The sequence below is a fragment of the Pleurodeles waltl genome, chromosome 9 (assembly GCF_031143425.1).
Source record: "Pleurodeles waltl isolate 20211129_DDA chromosome 9, aPleWal1.hap1.20221129, whole genome shotgun sequence".
Classification (NCBI taxonomy): domain Eukaryota; kingdom Metazoa; phylum Chordata; class Amphibia; order Caudata; family Salamandridae; genus Pleurodeles; species Pleurodeles waltl.
The window spans coordinates 578,941,267-578,961,285 of NC_090448.1; the positions used below are offsets into that span (position 1 = coordinate 578,941,267).

General features: G+C 44.2%; 1 protein-coding gene across 4 annotated transcripts in view; it reads right to left on the reverse strand.

Annotated features, from left to right (window-relative positions):
* The window catches only part of CCDC9 (coiled-coil domain containing 9), a 364,568-nt gene that overhangs the window by 40,239 nt on the left and 304,310 nt on the right, over window positions 1-20,019 (reverse strand). The window lies entirely within an intron of this gene.

Consider the following 20,019-nt stretch of genomic DNA (forward strand, 5'->3'; position numbering starts at 1 on the left):
TGGATCCAGAGGTTTTCACAGCAGTGCCCCCATGTGCCGCTATACACATAGGTGAAATCACTGTTCATCATCAGTTTCTTGATTGACTTTTTCCATGCCCTCAAATATGGATCACAAAACAATTGTTGGCGCCAGTGTACAGATCGTTTACTATGGACTGTTTTTTAAATGATAAAAAGAGATAATTTCACAGAACGGGGGAGCAGGCAGTGAGGAATCTGAAGTTTAATAGAGTATACACCAGAAACAGCATTACTGGAGTTACTCTTCTGGTGGATACTTCAAACCGCCTATTCCTCACCTAAAGAAGAGATACAAAAGTAGTACCTGCCATAGGTGAACGGTCTGTTGAGAGGCATCAGACCAAAAAATCATGCAGGACTGAACCGGCAAAAAGCCCTTAACGTCAGACTTTCCTGTCAAGGCAGTATTGCTTCATGAACGTGTGTACTGAAAACCACACTGGGGTCAGAGATGTCCAGGACAGACACTATGATTACCAGTGCAGTAGGGGCAGCCTTAGCAGTAGTGGAATCTGCTCTCAGATCCCACCTGGAAGATAGTTTTTGGCCAGTGCATAGCAGATCTTAATGCAGTCTCACAACTTTCAGCAGGAAGGCTGTCTGGGTCCTCAGCACCAGTTTGTCCAAAAATGTGTCAAAAGTACTATACAGCAGTTGTACCAAAACAGCCTGGAGTTCACTCATGTGATGAGCTGAAGTGACTGTAATGAGGAAAACAGTTTTGAGAGTCATCAGATGCAATAAGTAGCTTAGTTTGAAGGGGGTGCTTGTCAGGACCAGCCTTCAGGAATGGTTTGGGAGTGAACCTTTGTTAAACCTTTATGAAAGTGCATCCTAAAAGGTGACTTAAACAAGGACGGTTGGCAATGAAATCACAAAAAGGCTGACAAATAACCTTTAAAGGAGCTCACTACAAGACCTTGCTGGGCCAAAGACAAAACAAACAATAAAGCATCCGACTGCCATGTAAGGAATCTTTGTTGCGGACTCCATACCCAGAAAAAAATTAATCTGTGGCCATTTTGAAGGGACACCTGGACACAACAATGACCTCCACAATTTTAGGTAGTAGACCTAACAGTCGACTGACGTTGTTCAATTTCCATGCATGAGGGTGAAGAATAAGCAGGGTTGGTTATTCAGCAAGGTTGTCTATGACTGACTGTTTTAAGCCCGCCTTCAATGGCCAGTCATCAAAGTAACGGAAAACTGGGATCCTCAATCTCCTCAGATATGCAACAACCACCGCCATCACTTTTGTGAACACCCAAAGGTCACTGGTAAGGTCGATGGGGAGCACAGCAAACTGAAAATGCTCCAAACAAACCTTGAACTCTAGGTAATGTCTGTGGGCCTACAAGACAGGCACATGAAAGTAGGCGCCTTGCAGGTGCAAGACTGTCATCCAGTCGCCCAGATCCAGGGCAGGCAGAACTGAGGCCAGGGTGAGCATTTTGAATTTGTCTTTCCTCAGGAAGACATTTAGACTATGAAGATGTAGAATAGGACGGATGTCTCCATCTTTCTTTGTCACAAGGAAATAGTGGGAGGAACATCTCGCCCCTATTTCCAGGTCCAGAATCCTCTTAGTGGCACCCCTGGACAGTAGAGGTTGCACTTCTTGAAATATGATGGTTAGGTACTCCTCAAAAAGATGATCTGATATGGACAGAGGAAGCAGCAGATTGGAAAGGCACAGCAGGGCATAACACCACTGGCTGATCCTGAGGACTCATCTGTTGGATGTGATTTATTGTCACCCTTCGAGAAAATGTGGGTGGTCACGCACTGCAAAGAGCAAACTAAAGCAGCTTGGTGGCTGTGCCGAAGGGAAGGGGATTGAGTAGAGCTGTGTCCCTGGTGCCCTGCGCTGTCTGCTTGATATCCTCCCCTGGCCACGGAAGGACTTGGGTGACTTTCTGCGGTAGGATGGGACGGTTTGGTGTTGCGTTTATGCCAACCCTCTGGTGTAGCCTCGGAAGGGTAAAAAAAGAGATGAGGAAACTGTTTGGCAGGGATGAAAAGGCCCATGGGACAAACCAGTACTTGTTTGAGAGTAGAATCAGCATTTTCACCAAAGAGGAGGATCCATCAAAAGTCCTATTCATAAAAGAAGCCAGTATATCATGAGAAAAGCCTGTGGATCACATCCTCATATGGCGAGGGAGCACCACACTAGTGCCAACCCGCTCACCCCAAACAATCAGTAGTATTCTGACGAGCCGTATAACATATCAGGCTGCAGCTTGCCCATCTTGAATGGTTTTAGCCAAGGATGTTCCAAACTCCTCAAGGACTACTGGCATGATTCCCTGGCCAAGTATCGTAGTACATGCCTATAACCACCTTGTAGACAGGCTGCATTGGCTGACAAGGATAGACAAGGTGCACTGGAATGGAGCCAAAGATCAGACATCACCAGATTCCCCTCTGGTGACCTCAAGACAGTAGTTAATGAAAGAAGGTCCAGGCGGTTTGGGAGCCAGAATGGAAGTTAGCACCAAAGTCGGTGCCAAACCCAAAGTGGATTCCAGAGGCTCAGACAGTGCAGGACAGATTTACCGGCAGTAATCCAGCTGGAGACCACTGCAAATCCTTGGAGCCTGATGGCAAGCGAAAGGGAGCTGGAAGAGTGGAAAAATATACAGCATGTCCTTCATTGATGGCCCAGGGAATTCGGGACACATAGGGACCCTGGAATCAGCTCCTCAATTGGTGGTTGGGAGCAAGATCATTAGGCATTTTGATACTCTCATGATATCTATTTAGACAGAGTAGCGGGAATGGGCTGAGTCCCACTATCACATGAATAAGTTACTTACCACCTGTAAATCCTAGTTCTCTTCCAGGGGTATCTTCATCAAAGTCATAAACACTGAATATTCCCGCCCACGTGCGGGGACACCGGAGCATATACAAACACACGTATGTGTATGAAATACATAAATAAAATGTATACTTCTTAGTAGAGAATTTTAATACAAATATAATATATACACGCGTAAACAGTAATGCAGTCTCTATTGAGAAAACAGGCTAAAAATGCTTTATTTTTTTAATATTAATTCAACTCTTCATTTAAAGGTAAAAAAACCTTATACAGTCAAAGTAGAAGGCGTAGAAAGTATAAACAGTGCATTGTAAAAGAAAAAACTACAATGAAAATAAAGGGGCATTATTAGCCAATAGGCTGCATGCAGGTTAACACAGAAGAACCAAAAAACTGGATCTGTGCCTTTAAGACTCTGAGCACCTCCAGTATCCCACCATGCCTCAGAGGTGAGAGTGAGGTGACAGATGGTTCACAGTTAGGTAAGTACTTTTTTCCGGTGATACGAAGAAAAAAATTAGACCAATGAATACTGCCGTACTTATAAAGTCACGTCCAGGGAGGAGGGTGGGTTGTTTATGACCATACCCCTGGAAGAGAACTAGGATTTACAGGTAAGTAACTTATCCTTCTCTTCCAGAGGATCCTTATCAATAGTCATAAACACTGAATAGATTAGCAAGCTCATCCCAAACCCCTGCGGACAGGGTGATAGAAGCCCAGGCAGTCTATTTGTCTTAGTTAAATGCATTTCTTAAAGAAGACTGACCCACTTGAGTGTCTGTTTTAGCATCTGAGTCTAGACAGTAATGCCTCAAACGTATGCACCAATTTCCATGTTGCAGCTTTGCAAATTCCGGAGATGGGTACATTCTTAAGAAGGGCTGTAGTTGCCGCTTTGCCTCTTGTAGAATGAGCTTTAGGTTTGGCAGACAATTGCTTGTTAGCTAACTGGAATGTAGTCACAATACATGAAACTATCCATCTAGAAATTGTCTGTTTTGAGGCCGCCCTCCCGGTTTTCATATGTCCATAATTTACAAATAAGCAATCATATTGTCTGATGGCCTTAGTCTTATCAAGATAAACTTTTAGCGCCCTCTTCAAGTCCAGGGAGTGCAAGGCTCTCTCTGCCGGAGTAACAGGGTTGGGAAAAAATGTTGGAAATTATATGGTTTGATTAATATGGAAGTCCGAAACCCCATTAGGTAAGAACCCCTGGAGGGTCTTTAGAACTACTCTGTTATTGTGAAAAACTGTATAGGGTTCCTTTGAACAAAGAGCCTGAATCTTGCTGACCCTTCTAGCTGAAGTAATGGCCACAAGAAAAGCGGTCTTCCACGTAAGGTGTTGCAAAGAAGGTTTGTGGATTGGCTCAAAGGGAGCGGCCATAAGTCTAGACAAGACCACATTCAATTCCCATGGAGGTGAAGGTGTATGAATTGGTGGAAAAACTTTTTTCAAGCCCTCTAAAAAATCCTTAACCACTGGCATATTAAAGAATGACTTTTTTTTAGGGCGATTTACGATAAGCTGTAATGGCAGACAAATGTACCTTAATGGATGAAAATTGCAGTCCTGACTTCACAAGATGGAGGGGATAAGGCAAGATAACCTCCTCCTGAGCCAGGATAGGATTGAAATCATTCTGTCTGCAACATATGTAGAACCTCTTCAATTTGAACGCATAGGAGCGTCGCATCGATAGTCTTTAGGACTCCTTTGAAATATCCATGCATTCCTGCGAGCGACCTAGATGTCCATACTGCAGGAATTCAGGAGTCATGCCGTTAAGCTCAGAGAGGGAAGGTTGGGATGCAGAATTTTCCTCTCCAATCTGTGGCGAAGATCCGGTCTGCACGGCAGACTCTAGTGAGGTTTTTCTGACAACTGGAGGAGATCTGGGTACCAGTATTGTCGAGGCCACTCTGGGGCTATTAGTATCATCCTGGTTTGGACCTGTAGAGCTTGTTGATCACCGTAGGTCAGTGGAACAGTGTAGAGAAATGTCCCTGACCAATCTATCAACAGGGCATTCCCCTTCGTCCCTGGTCAGTAAAACCTGGATGCGGAGTCTGGGCATTTTTTGTTGGTTTCATCGGCAAACAGGTCTAATTGAGGATGACCCCACCGATGGAAAATGTCTGCTATAACGTCGTCGTGAAGCACCCAGTTGTGGGAGTCTTGACAGATTTCGACTTAGGAAATCTGCTTTCGAATGTTGTTCCCCCTGAAGGTGAACCGCTATGATGGACAGCCTACTCGCTAGTAACCAGGGCCAGATGGTTTGTGACTCTGGAGACAGACGAGATCTTGTTCCCCCCTGTCTATTCAAGTAGTACATCGAGGTCATGTTGTATGTTTGGACTAAAATGGATTTGCCCTTGATGGATGGGTAAAACAACTTGAGAGCCAGATGAACCGCTCTCAGTTCCAGCAGATTGATGTGGTATTTCTGCTCCTTTTTTGACTATAGGCATTGTGCTTGGAGAAGCCCCATGTGAGCTCCCCAACCCTGTATTGAGACACCTGTTACAAGGGTCTCGGCTGGTGTGCTCTGATGAAAAGGAACTCCTACCAACAGATGCTGTTGACGAGTCCACCAATGCAGCGATGTTTTTGCCACAGTTGAAAGGATTATTCTGTCTTCCCATCTGGCTGTGAGTTGACTCCACTGATCTTCCAGGTTCTCCTGAAGAGGTCTCATGTGTAATCTGGCGTTCAGGACAATGAAAATGCAGGAAGCCATGGAGGCCAGTAGCAATGCTATTTGTCTGACTGTAGGTCTTAGAGTGTGAAGAAGTGTGTGACACTTCTGTGCTACTGATAATAGTCTCTCCTCCGAAGGATACACTCTTTCTAGACTGGTGTCCAGCATTGCCCCTAGGTAATGGAGAGTCTGTGCTAGATTGGGTATGGACTTTTGACAGTTAACCCGCAGTCCTAGAGTACTGACGGTGTCCAAAACAATGTTGAGGTGGTTCAATGCTTGCTCTGCAGTGCTGGCTTTCAGTAACCAATCGTTGAGATACAGGATAAAGATATTCTTTTTTCTCTCAAGTGCGCCGCTATTGTTGCTACACATTTGGGGAATGGCCGAGAAGCTGATTTTAGCCCACAGGTCAGCACCCTGAATTGGTAGTGTTGGGATGCAACCACGAAGCGAAGGAATTTGCAGTATTTCGCGGTCACCAGGATGTTAAAATATGCATCCTGTAGATTTATGGAACACATCCAGTTCCCTTGATGAAGCTGCGGAAAAATTTGATGAAGGGCCAGCATTCTGAACTTTTCTTTTCGAATGTACATGTTCAGATGTCTCAGATCTAAAATGGGTCTGGAAACCCCATCTTGGCCCTTCTTTTTCACTAAGAAATTGTGGGCGTACACTCCTTTTCCTCTTTGAGAAGATGGAACCTTTTCTGTAGCTCGTTTTTGTAACAGAATGATAACCTTTTTTTTTTTTTGTTTTTTGTTTTTAGCAACGACTGGTGGAGACACTTTACTTTTGTTGGAAGCACCGGAGGAGGAGACTTGAAACAAAGAGAATATCCATTCCCGACAATATTCAGCACCCATCTGTCGTTTGTTATGGTGTGCCACTCGTTTACATAATTTGCAATACCTCCCCCCCATTGGAGCGGTGGACAGAATTAGGGGGAAGGGAATCATCACTATTTACCCGATGTTTTGGGGTTAGACTGAAGTTGCCTACTTGAACCGAGCGCTCTTGCCGTCTTGAGTAACTGAAAGAACGGTTGCCATTGCCTCTGCTTGGGTCTTTGAAACCAATGAGGGGTTTGAACCCTCTGTTGATATGGGCGCCTATCATATGGCCTGTACCTTCTTCGATACTCTTTGCGTCTGTCTAGACCCCGGGCTTTCAGCGTGTCCACGTATGATTTAATTTTGTCCATCTCATCATCGGTGTGTGTCCCAAACCAGGAGTTTCCATTGAATGGCAGGTTCAGGATGTGCTGTTGAGCCTTCTGCTTTAAACCTGTAAGGCGCAGTCAAGATGACCTCCTTGCACAAATGCCATGTGCATAGCCATGAGCTGCTAAGTCCAAGCCATCTGCAGCCGCACTGATCACCTGGTTGTCCACCAAACTTCCCTCCTGAAGGATCTCTTGGAAGTCTTCTCTAGGCAATTTCTTTACAAACCAGTTCAGAGAGCCCCACAAAGAACGGTTTTATCTCTCCAAAAGTGCAGAGGCACTAGAAACTTTCATGAAAGCTGCCGAGGTACCACACATTTTCATGCCCAACAATTCCAAATGCTTGCTCTCCTTATCTGGCGGGACTGTTAAAGAGGCCACCGAATGGGTCTTACAGGCAGCAGCTAGAATGACAGAGTCCGGTGGGGGATCAACTCTGAGAAATAAAGGATCCTGGTCTGGGGCCTTATATTTCTTTAGGACCACGCCGGAGCTGCATGCTGGCTTGCTGGAGTCAAAAAAGTGTCCATAGCTGGCTGCAGAAGAGCAGGAACTAGTAGTAACAGCTGCCTGGAAGACACACAATGGTGTAGTGTCTCAAAAATTACAAACAATGATGCTGTTGGTTCCGGAATGTCTATATTGAGCTTCTGGGCCCCTCTAACCAACACTCTGTTGAAAGGGCTTATATCGTCCACTGGAGAAACTCCTCCCGGAGGAGTATTTGTCAAAGTATGTGAATAGTCTCTAATCGAAGACTCTGATGCTGTAGACCATGAAGGGGATCTGCCTCTTTGTTGACGGGACCTTGAGGCTCGGGATCTTGACCGTCGCCTGGATTGCGACCTACTTCTGGTGTGCGATCGTGAAGGGCTGCGCCGTTGTTGTGGAGTGGGCTGATCAGATGGTGGCCTTGTCCGTTTGGCGGGAGTTGTTGGAGATGGCGTTCATGGAAAAGAAGAGAATATAGGCGTGAATATTGTGAATCTGGAGAAGCCGGTGTTTTGTTAAGGCTTTCCAGCCACCTCGGAGACAGGTTTATGGGGGAAAGTTGTCCTTGAGGTGAGGCTCTTGAGAACGTCCCAGAGGATCTACTCTGTATAGCGACCACAGGGCCCTGAGAAGGTAAAGTCATCTCAGCAGGCACTGTTGTTGTGTTTTCAGAGGGCTGGGATGTAAAGTCGCTCTTTGTGATACGGTCATCAACAGTGATGATTGCCTCGACCGACAATGTAATGTCGACGGGGATAGACAAGCCCTTCACGTCAAATCTGACCTCCCTGACTGGTCTCGACGTTGAATGCCTCGACGGTGACTGATGGCCCAATGGAGGGGTATGCCTCGACGTCGAGAGATGGCCCAACAGTGGCGTGTCTTGAGAATGGAGATCTCGACCTTGCCCTTGAGGTCGACTTTGAAGTTGGATGTCTCGACGTCGAAAGATCTTGACTTGCCTTGCCTTCGACAGCGTATGAGCACTCCTGTGCCTACTCAACATCGATCAGTGGGCGGCTGTTGACAGAGATCTATCCCGATGAGGGAGTTGTTTCCTCAACGCCATGTCCCTCGACCCCGTCTGAATCGCTGTGAACGGCGATGTACCCTTCGACGTCTGTTGGCGATGTTGATGCGATGACGGAAGCGATGATGTAGACGGTGAACAAACAGGAATTTTCCTACCAGCTGACGTTGATCTGGCTCGTCGCTTGTCAGAAGAGTCTCTGTCTCTGAAATCTTCTTAGGACGAGAGGAGGATGATGTTTTACCTCTCTTATGAAGCCCATGTAGACGAATCCTTTCTCTGTCCTTCAGAGTTCACTTAGACAGATTCTTACAGTGCTTGTAGGTGTCAGGGCAGTGACTCTGTGGCAAACACACTATGCACACAGTGTGGATGTGACTGGGCCTTCTTTTTTCCACAAGAAGGGCATTTAACAAAAAGTGAAGGCATTTTTCTGAGAAAGTTGTTACCTTACTTAAGTAATCAGATAAAACCGTTGAGTAAAGTTGAGAAAAAAGGTTTAAAGAATATTTTTCTAGCAAAAAAACCCAGACAAATGAGAGCTCAATGCTCCAGGATCCTCACAGAAGGAAGAACTGACCTAACTGAGAACCAACTGTCACCTCACTCTCACCAGTGAGGCATGATGGGATACTGGAGGTGCTCAGGGTCTTAAAGGCACCAGGACAGTTTTTTGGTTCTGCTGTGTTAACCTGCAAGCAGCCTATTGGCTAATAATGTCCCTTTATTTTCAATGTAGTTTTTTCTTTTACAATGCACTGTTTTTACTTTCTACGCCTTCTACTTTGACTGTAAGAAGTTTTTTTTACCTTTAATTGAAGAGTTGAATTAATGTAAAAAACAAAACAAAAAAAAAAAAAAAAAATTTTTGCCTGTTTTCTCAACAGAGACTGCACTACTGTTTACACATGTATATATTTGTATGGAAATTCTCTACTAAAAATGTTGCATTTTATTTATATATTTCATACATATACATGTGTGTTTGTATATGCTCCGGGGTCCCCGCACGAGGGTGGGAATATTCAGTGTTTATGACTATTGATTAGGATCCCCTGGAAGAGAATCTTTAAATTCTCTTCTGGACAACTTTGACCGAAAAGAAAACCTGTTGCAGGAGTGGCCTCAAGAATGGGAAGCACAACAGTGGGAGTTTCGCAAAGTCTATCAACTTTCAATGTACAGCAGCATACAGCTGTGTTTCACAGTCCTGGATCTTTTTTTGGGTGCATAAAAGGGCACAATCTTCTCACGGAGTGGAATTGAGCACAAACACCCAAGACACCCTCATGCAGGCCTGTTTGAAACATCTGTTTCTGACAGTCAGAGTATGGTTTCAACACTGTAAGGGTTCAATATGGACAAAATCATAAACAGATAAAAAAGAGAGCCGAGCACTGGATCCCCATTTGAAGGTGTGGAAGGAAAGGAACAGATGTCAATGCTTAGTGGTATTTGTGTCTATACAACTCAGCTCCATCACTTCCAGGGTAGAGGGAGGCCAACGCATAGCTGCCTACTGGCATAAAGGCCTAAGGGAGCACTGCTTTGAAAACAGTTGGATCCACTCTGGCACCTTAGGAATATTCTAAAAGTGAGGTATATGTAGTTAGAAGCACTCATCATAACATCATTATTTATTTATGAAGTCTCTGACTGGGCCAAAATAAGATACAGCTTAACAAATCAACAAGAAGTGGTTTTAGCATTAAATACATAAATCTGTTATTGTCTAGCCATTCCATAGTTCTCTAGCTTTAGGTTAAGATTGGCAACTCAAATGTTAAAAAGTTTTAGAAAAATCCTTGTTGTCCCCTTCAGAAACAGTACCCAAAAAAAACCTAACAACTGTCCAAGATGACTTTTACTTATGGAACCACATCTAATAACGGCTGGTTAAATTTTAAAGTGGTGCAGCGCTAATACGTGCCATAAATTGTGCCAAACTACTACATAGCCACGGTTTCCCCAGAAGGGCTTGAGGGTAGCAATGTGCACCCAAATAGGGAAAATATCCATCTTTCATGCAAGCTATCTAAAAAAAAACTATGAGAGAATATTAGAACCCTCCAAGATTCAGGATGAAGGGACATAAACATGGCATCAAGTAGAAAACTGATGGGAGCTTCAGATATGTTTTATAATGGGTAAACATGTCTTTTGTTAAAGAGAATTAAACAATAGTGAGAGGAGGGGAAATCTAAATGTATACTAACAATAGAGAGTTTACAACTTGATCCTAGAGACTATAGGAGAAGTAAAATCTCCCAGAGGTAACAGAGGGGAGAATGAATTGGACACCAGGATGTGCCGTGGGTGCAGTCAGGTAGGTGGTTAATCAGAGAGCATCAGGAAAATTAGAATCTGGAATCAGATAGGTAGAGAGAACACAAATCAGCTGCTGAGCCAGAATCCCCAATCTGAGGTTCCTACTTGGGTAGTAAAATGTCAAAACCTTCCCAGAGACAAACATGCTATGTTTGAGTATGTATCAATGCTGCGGTACAGTGAAGCCTCGGTCAGGGTATCAACTGGAATTTCTTTAGGTACATCAAAAAGCACACTGCACAGAGAGTTGGGTACCTTTTTAATGCTTCACAGTCAAGGGGGGGAGGAAAGACTGGGGCGGTGTCTTAGCAGAAAATAGACTCCACTGTATGTCCAACGGAATTCCCCACTAGTACACTCACAAAAGCCCCATGCATGGCCAATCAAATGTTGCCAAAATGTGTATGCTTCACTCACCTAAATCATAAAATATCTAACATATCAGGTCAAAATGCCCCTGAACTCCCTTTTTGCCTCAAAATGCATGTCAAGTAAACAGACTTCAAATATTCCATTTAAGATAAACTACACCCAATAATGTTCATTACAAATCATGCTGTTAAAAGCATAATGAATTACCCTCAAAATGAATTAAGTGTAGAAGTGAGCAATCCATCAACATTAAAACCATCAAAAAGAATCACTAAGTTATATCACAATCATCACCACATCAATTGTTCTTAAAATATATACCAGATTCCACAGTTAGTGCCGGGATGTATGCCTATGCGATTAATGTCATGATTCCCCTTTAGTTTTAAGCATATGGCAACTTTTGCTATTGGAGATCGCCACTGTACATACAACATCTTCTTGCACTGATAGTGCTCCCCTTTAAAGCCAGTATCTCTGCATCTCTTGGGGCACGGCAAATAGACAGAGAACTATCTCTTGCTTGATAGGGATATGTGAAATTGTTTTTGGACGACTATGTGCAAAATCTTAAGTAGTAGGCATAAAGTCAAAGAAACCAGAGATTACATATGTTCTTGCAGGAGAACTTAGCCAGAATTCTAAACATAGAAAAGCAGAAATAAGGATGAAAAAGAGGAACATGGGTCAACCAGAGAGAACAAGTTCTGTCAATCAAAAGGTCTTTTAAAAATAAATGGAGTGGGCAAGGAAAGATATTGCTTATGGGTGTTTCAGTACATCGTAATAGCTGCGTAACAACAATTTCTGTTCTCCTATTTTACGCTTGGTATGGATGATTATGAGCAGCAGATGGAACATGAAAAACAGCTCATTTGTCAGAGGCCAATATCACTATTACCACTGTTTGCTTTTAGTGATTTTTGGTACAAGTTCATCCTAGTTGCTTGTAACACCTATGCTAGAGACAAGAAAAGACCCTTTGCAAGCAAAGGTAAAGAGCTAGCTCAAGGGTCTATGGACTGCTGTGTGACTGGTAACAAAATACTGGATGAAGACAAATGTTTCCTTTAGAAATTTAAGAAACTATTGGTACACTGGTGCACATACACACTTCAGGGTAAACTGAGCAACCACGACAAGGAAGCCAAAAAGCATGATTCAATTTAGAAACTTTAATGTGAAAATGATGAAGACTAGAACACATATATGTAATGATAGGATGGGGTGGCGGGCGACTCCTTCGCAATGGCAGAGGTGCTTCGCCCACTGGCTAAGAGCCAGAAGATGGAGAATAAAACAGCAGTGCAGGGAGGGGGGTGGCTGGGCCTCTGGAGATGGGGGTGGAGGGGGTGCCTGAGGCCGGCCAAACACACATGCGCACTTAGGTTTCTCCAGAAACTGCACAGACCCCCATGACTGTGTCTGAGTGGCAGTCCAAGTCCAAGCCACTCAGACCAATCCTGACACTGCTTTCATGCTAGGTTTAGCATGAAAGCAGCGTCGAGGTTACTGGGGAGCCTGTGCTGGTGCTCCAGTGAATGCTGGGACACCAGAAGCGGAGCAAGGCGGCAGGAGGATGCAGGAGGATGCAGCAACGGCGACGAGAATAGTAAGAATTTTTTGAACATTTTTTGTTATGTTTCCTAACAGTTTGCATACAGATCAAGAACCCAGTAAAGTGTGGACCACAGGTAACAACTGTTCAAATACAGCCACATCCAGTATCCAACAAACCTTCACCTATGGCAGCTCACTCATAGCTAGTTTCTCTTGGAACTAAGACGGTCCACATACTCTGAAAGACTCACCTTGCCTGGTCCTTCACCTACCACATAACAGATTCAGGAAGCAATCTGTCAGTATGCCCTGTGCAGGGGCTTCTCATTGCATACGGTGACCATATTCAAGGGTCCTAGAGAGGGCTCCTGAACCTTTACTACCCTAACAGGAAAACCATTCCCACTATGAGGACTGTGTGAAATGGGGACAAGCAACTCTCCTAATAGAGCCACTTGCACCCACTAACAGAACTGTTTTCACCTGAACTTGGAGAAGGTGACAACAACAGGAAGATGGAGTAATTTCAGTATCAAAGAGCAAGACATTCCAAAGGGAAAAAAGTTAAATCCTGCATGGCACGGAGGAATAACAAAGGAAAACTATATACATGTGGCACCTTCTTCCTGTCCCAAATCTCTGCGCATCAGCTAAAAGACTTTCATTCAGTCACCCATGCAAGCAACCCACCGACCTCAACCAGTAGGCTCTTCTATTAAGTCCATCTTGCAGAAGGCTGTTCTATCTGTTCATCAACAGGTGGGACTCCGTTCTACAAATACCTCAGAGTTGTCCATCTAGCTACTCATCACTCCTCAAGCCTTTTATAGCAATTTATCAAAGGTGAGAAAAAAGAAATATTAACCCAGAACTAATAGAAGAGCTTTCTAATTACCATAGCCAATGAAGACTGTCACATCTGCATTCCACAATTGAAAGACCGCCCTTCATTCACCACAACTGGAAGACTGTACCACCCACTTCTTCAACCAAAGCTGGGAGTGTGTTCCATTCATTTTTTGTGGATGGAATACTCTGTCTCACCATCCTATCTGCAAACGATTTGGGGGATTACAGATTATGCTACTGTTTTATTTTTTATTTCAAATTATGGTGCTTTGTATCACAATGTGTTTGATGGTAAAAAAATAAAACTTGCACCAGTTGAATTCACGAAAGGTTGGGGACATAGAGGTTTCTATTACATCCTTTATTTCCCATCAATCAATTATTATAATATGTATTCTGATAAGACAGCTGTTTGCATAGTTTACAACACAGAATTTGTCTTTTTGCTACTTCACTTTAGCTTACAAAGGTACTCTAACAATCCAGCCTCCAAGACTAGACAGGGAGTTAGATGGAATGAAAACTTGACCAAGAACTGAAATCCTGTTCCAAAACCCAACCTTTATTACCGGCTGCTGCTTTTGACTGAAACCTGAGGGGTCTGCCCACATAACACCAATGGCCTAGGGGATACTAAAGACTAAATAGTGAAAAATGGCTGCCAAAAGGGGCAAGTGAAAGGGAAAAAAAAACAATAGACATGCAATATCCAGGATGACTGATCTATTCACAGAGAAAAATGTATTAAACCACTTCAGAGATGCCGACCATCAGTGATTCAAGCTACGCTTTTATATATTGTGTGTAGTGACAGTTTTTTACAGTTTGTGTCATGATGTGTGTAAATATATGTGTATCTGTATGTATATGAATGTCAAAGAAAACTGCTGGACTAAGAAGCAAATGCCCAATTGTAAAACAGTGGTTGAACTATACACAATGGTTTGCTTAAAAATATAATAGTGATGCGCGAATTGCTGATGGTCCGTGTCTCTGAAGTGGGGTAAATTTATGTTTCCTGTGAATAAGTCCCAATTTAATAGGAAACTGCACCTCAATTGCTTTTTTTTCACTCACTTGTTCCCTTTTTGTGGCAGTTGTTCAGTTTTAGGTCAACTAGAGTTCTTGAAGCATTTATAGCTGTCAAGTTTTTTGTATGCCTAAGAGTGACATTGTTATGTCTTTAGCGTACCCATGTGTGACATTTACTGCATTGTGTGTGACACTATACTGCACCACAGGGTAAGAACAACGAGGGAACAGGAAAAGAATATGTGGCACAGGTAAAGGGAGACAAAGGTTTAGGGACTAAGCCCAGAGACACGAAGGGCAAAAGTGATATTGGCCAAAGAGCTGGGTGGGTGGGTTGTAAGGGTCATGCGAGAGGAAGGTGGTCACACTCTTTGTCTCTGCTGATCACAAAGGAGCATTACTGTACACATGTACTGTATGTGTGGGGAACAGCCTGGGCAGACACATGAAAAAAAATCACCTCAAGTTGGTTCTCTGGATTTAAAATCCATCATATTTGAAACAGAAACTTTCTCAAATATAAATGAAGTTTCATTACTGCACATGCTATCGGAAGCCATGCTACTGTGCAGCACGTCGCTGTGCTCTCTTCAGATGAGACGGCCTTAGGAAGTATGTGCTCCTTCCTGGTACCTGCTTAGTGTGCGGGTTTACTGGAGGGGATGAGGTGGGGGGCTAGTTTTCCAGCCAAAGTCTAGAAGGAGCATATGGCTGGGGGAGCAATGGTTAGGAAGCGGGGTTTGATTGTGTGAATGTCTGGGTTAGTGATAACTTGTCCATATGCCCACTGCTGAGATCGGTTAACAGTGGCAGCAAACCTCAAGGGGAGGGGTGTAACTGAAAGAAAAAGAAAGGAAAAAAAGAAGAAAGAAAAAACACTTACTCTGCTCTTCTTCTGGAGTCCCAGCATTCACTGAGACACCAGCACAGGCTCTCCAGCAATCCTAGCCCTGCTCCCATGCTAAAACTAGCATGAGAGCATCGTCAGGATTGAGCTGTGCGGTTTGGACTGCAGCTCAGCCACTGCTCTGGGGTCTGTGCAGTTTCTCTTAGGTAGGCCTGAGACAGACGACCAAACACACATGCACACTTAATGCACAGATTCCGCTCCCCTGTGCCCCCTCCCGTGGCCCAGCTCCACCCCTCCCTGCACCTGCTGACGGCTGAGCCAGCAGCTGAAAGATAAAACTAAGGAAATATTGTTTTATCTTTCAGCTCCTGGCTTAGCCCGGGGGGCGATGCTTCTTCGCCACTGCAGAGGAGCCAACCCTGTCAGCTACCTTCCAATAAGTAGTAAAACACTATGGCCCAGATTTATAGTGGCCTATCACAATTCCAATGCCAAATTAGCATTTTTTTTTTTTACACTAATGTGGTGCTGAAAGTTAAAAAAAAAAAAAAAAAAAAAAAGCTGTGCAATATTTACAAAGTGGTGCAATGCTTGCATTGTGCCACTTTGTAACCCTTTGCGCCCCATTATGCCTGCGCCAGGCATAATGGATGCAAGGGGGAGCATTCCCGCACTAGGGGGACCGTAAAAATGATGCAAAGGAATCTATGAGATTCCTTTGCCCCAATTTTATCGGCATTTTTTTAACGCCTGCTAAGTGCAGGCGTTAAAAAGAGACTCCCATTGTGTTCCATGGGCCTCTGGGTGCTTGGCAGGATTAGCATCAAAATTGTTGTCGCTAGTCCTGCAAAGCGCTGGACTAGTATAAAAAATTATGACGCTAGTCCAGCGGACTACTGTTATGGTGCGCCATATTTTAAATACCGCACACACGTGGTGGCATTATGGGGCGCTAAGGGGTGCAAGAAAAGTGGTGCTGCACCACTTTTCAAAAATCTGGGCCTATTTCTTTAAGATGCAAGTGCCAGGGCACAGCAGAGCCAGGACCGGAATACCACTTCTTATTCCGACAATCTCACTTGAATGCATTGAATGATCACAGACGCATAACTAACTCACTATTTCCCAGACTCCTTAACTGATTAAATCAGGAGTGCCTGGAATTAGACACTTAAGAACTTTAGAGCAGAGACAAATTATGTTCTGCAAGTCGAAGAATAGGGTTTGCTGAAGCGACAGAAAAGTTGAGATTTGTTCTTGCCTTCTGTCCTGGAATCGCAGGCTCTCCTGAATTTTAAGTGACAATCCAGGCTCGCTAGATATGTTCTAAATAGGACATGTGGGCTGAGAAACCAGAAGACTCGAGTACTATAGTCCAGCCTTGATCGCATGAGCAAGCGGTGTTTTCTTGGGCTTGTCACATTAAGTAATTTTTTAACAGACGACTGTCCCACCGAAAAGCAGGAAGTTCTACCAAGTGTACAATAAATACTCACTTCCTGTCTTGTGCACAAGCTGCTCAACCTTTAGGGGCGGGGACAGTCATCACAGCTTGAGGCCCGTGGGAGGGAAATACCAGGCTAATCAACCGCTTCACTCGGATTCTCTGAGAAGTGACAGATGGGTGATATTACCTAATATTTATTTATTTGTGCATACTTATATACAACGATCGCTACCCAAAGGTGCTACAGCACTTTACAAGAGACTTTGCATGTTTCCTTTCTCTTGACCTGCGAGGAGTCTTGGGGGTGCGGTTGTGCCGGGTTGGTCAGGGGGGAAACGGCATTAGAAGGCAGCAGTTCTAGGCTTGGTTTCAGTGGACTAAGATTTACAGGCAGCTCTCCTCCCCTCACTCGGGAGTGTTGCAATCTGGCTGACAGGTAGTAGTGGCCTAAATATGTGAATATTTTATGTCTGACCAACATGCATTGCAATATGTTTTTCACACACTATGGCCAGCCACTCTCAGTGGCTCACAAACCTTTTGACTTCTGTGGACCCCCACTTTTTCACTATTGGAACCCGGGGACCCCCACTGAATAATTTTTGGAATCCGGGGACCCCTCTGAGTCATCACTGAAATCTAGGGACCTAATCTGTTAATATTATTTAATTTTCTAAGCAGTCGCGGAGCCCTAAGGAGGCTTTGCGGACCCCCAGCAGTCCACAGACCACCGGTTGGGAACCACTGCACTACAGGAAATACTCCCCCCATTCACTGCCGTTAAAAGGTCCCCCCACAAAGGATGATACAAGGGGGAACATGTGTGTCTCACAGAGGCTGGGTAGTGCTGCTAGAGGAGCACAATTCTGTTTTTGTGGCTCAAAAAACTATGCATACCACTGCTGAGTCACCAAAAGATGTCCGCCGGCAGGATAACTTGATTTGCAGGCAGTGCAGCAATAAAGAGATTATGTGCTGTGCACAAGGCTGTTTTTTGGAGCACTTCATGATCCCCAAAGTGTGTCAGAGAGCTATGAATGTGTGGCAAAAGCATTTTAATGGTGTGATGCAGACACCAGCATTAAAATGCATTAGTCTAACCCCTGACACGTGGTACTTCGTAGGGCTGAGCATTAAAAAACTGAGAACTCCAAATGTGAAAGAATCTTTGCAGCAATATCACCTACAGATCTACAGAGCTCTCTGTGACCCAGGAGAGGAGATGGCACTGGTTGAGACTGAGGCAAGGAAAGGAGAATTCAACACTTTTACTACAGCTTAGGAGGTAACAGCACCAGCTACGAATAGGATAGGATTTACCAGCATGTGTAAGAAGGAGGAGGCAACATTCAGAGGGGCTGGACAAATGGTGGGTGTTTCTAAGGTGTATAAGAGACTGCCCTAAAGGCCACAGCTGCCAACTTTGGGAATGGGGAACCAGGTCAGAGTCCCAGTATTGGATCAACGTCCTGCAATTCTGGTTAACTCACTTAAGGCCAGATGTATGACTATTTTTAGCGGCCGCAAATGGCGATTCGGCCCGTTTGAGACCACTAAATAGGCCTCTGGCATGTATAAACTCGATTTTGTGAGTCTGTAATCTATTACTGACTTGCAAAATAGGGTTTGCGAGTCGCTTTTAGGAAGGGGCATGTCAAGGGCATCCCTCCTAATAGCAAGTCGCAGGGAGATGTACGATTGTTTTGCAACCAGAATGCGGTTGCAAAACAATTGCAGTTTACCACCTACTTCAAGTAGGTGGTAAGCCAGTCACAAATGGGAAGGGGTCGCCATGGGAACCCATCCCCTTTGGGAATGGTAGTGAAAATATTTTTTTAAGAGCAGGCAGTGGTCCCACGAACCACTGCCTACTGTTAAAAATGAAACAGAATTCTTTAATTTTTATTTTTTAAATGCATCCAGTTTTCCTTTGAGGAAAACGGACTGCATTTAAAAAAACTGCTTTATATAAACTGCACCACTGGATTCAAGCTAGCCTGGCTGATGAAGGGTGATACCCTGAAACCTGTCCCATGATGCTGGTTTCTGGTCACGCGAGGACCTGGCTTGGCAATTTGGGCTGGACTGTTCCCTTGGGGAACAGCGTCAAGACTGATTTGCATATGGCGGGGCCCAAACTGGGGTGGTGTGGTGGGCAACAAAATGACTGATTAGACCCAGGTATTTATGACTAGGGATGAATGTTTGCATTGTTCAGCATTCTGTCCATTATCTATTCTTTTTGCTTTTTTGGCCCTAAATGGAAAGGGTAAGCCTAGATGTGGGGTCCAGTGCTCACTGTGCCACTAGATTCACGCTAGCCAGGCTCATGAAGGGCGATACTCTGAAACTGGTCCTACGATGCTGGTTTACAGTCCAGGGAGGACCTGGCTTGGCAGTTCAGGCTGCACTGTTCTCATGGGGAACAGGGTCAAGACTGATCTGCATATGGCTGGGCTCATCTGGGGTGGTGTGGTGGGCAATAGAACGATGGATTAAACCCAGATCTTTGTGACTTGGGGTGAATGTTTGCATTGTTCAGCAGTCCGTCCATCGTCTGCTTTTTAAATAAGTAAAAAGAAAAGTCACAGACACAGTGGTCTGCTGTTTCCAGCAGGTCACCATCCCTGTGAGTGCCAGTCATTCCTAATGGGTTGAAAGTTGCAACCTGCCTCATAAATATTAATGTGGCGGGTCCCTTGTGACGCACCTAGGAATCGCAAACAGTGTTTGAGACCCTGTACATCAGCTTTTGCGACACACAAATTGTGAGTTGCTAAAAATTGCAATCTGTTAGTTGCAAAAGCTGACAGTCGTACATCTGACTCTTAATTTCCCTGTGCCTAAAAAAAAAATACAAAAAAAAACCCCAACAAAACAATCTAACCTTGTGTAACTTAATATGATGATCAAGCGCACTAATGCCTTTGGGTCAAGTTCATGCTAAATTAAACAAAAAAAAAAAAATCTATTAAAATCACACAAAAGCTGCTGCATCTCAGCCACACAGTCTCTTCTTTTACAGTGAGGAAATGAGGTAGAACGTGCCTGAATCAGCTACAGCGCAATTTCACGGAGATGTTTTAACTTATACACATGAAAGCAGACACTTAAAACCTCATAGGCTGCACATGAAATGGCGGCTTTTCGGGGAAAAAGTTGAGTGCTTCAAGTGTGGTTGACACCGACAATGAAAACGCCACTTCAATAAACTAATGCAGAAACAATTCATGAGATAGAAAAGTAATGTGTTTCATTACCAGGAAAG